Source organism: Mizuhopecten yessoensis, unplaced genomic scaffold (genome assembly GCF_002113885.1).
Source record: "Mizuhopecten yessoensis strain PY_sf001 unplaced genomic scaffold, ASM211388v2 scaffold2125, whole genome shotgun sequence".
Taxonomy (NCBI): domain Eukaryota; kingdom Metazoa; phylum Mollusca; class Bivalvia; order Pectinida; family Pectinidae; genus Mizuhopecten; species Mizuhopecten yessoensis.
In genome coordinates this window covers 6,139-6,595 of record NW_018404390.1, presented here as the reverse complement: position 1 = coordinate 6,595, position 457 = coordinate 6,139, and positions in this window count along the sequence as shown.

The window sequence follows — 457 nt, the reverse complement described above, 5'->3', positions numbered from 1 at the left end:
TCCTACGACAACATTTATATCTATTACCTTACTCTTCCTACGACAGCATTTATATCTATTACCTTACTCCTCCGATGTCAACATTGATATATATNATATCTATTACCTTACTTCTCCTAGGACATCATTGATTTCTCTTACCTTACTCTTCCAATGACAACATTTATATCTATTACCTTACTCCTCCTACGACAACATTTATATCTATTACCTTACTCTTCCTACGACAACATTTATATCTATTACCTTACTTCTCCTACGACAACATTTATATCTATTACCTTACTTCTCCTAGGACATCATTGATTTCTCTTACCTTATTTTTCCAATGACAACATTTATATCTATTACCTTACTATTCCTACGACAACATTGATTTCTCTTACCTTACTCCTCCTACGACAACATTTATATCTATTACCTTACTCTTCCTATGACAATATTGATATATATTACA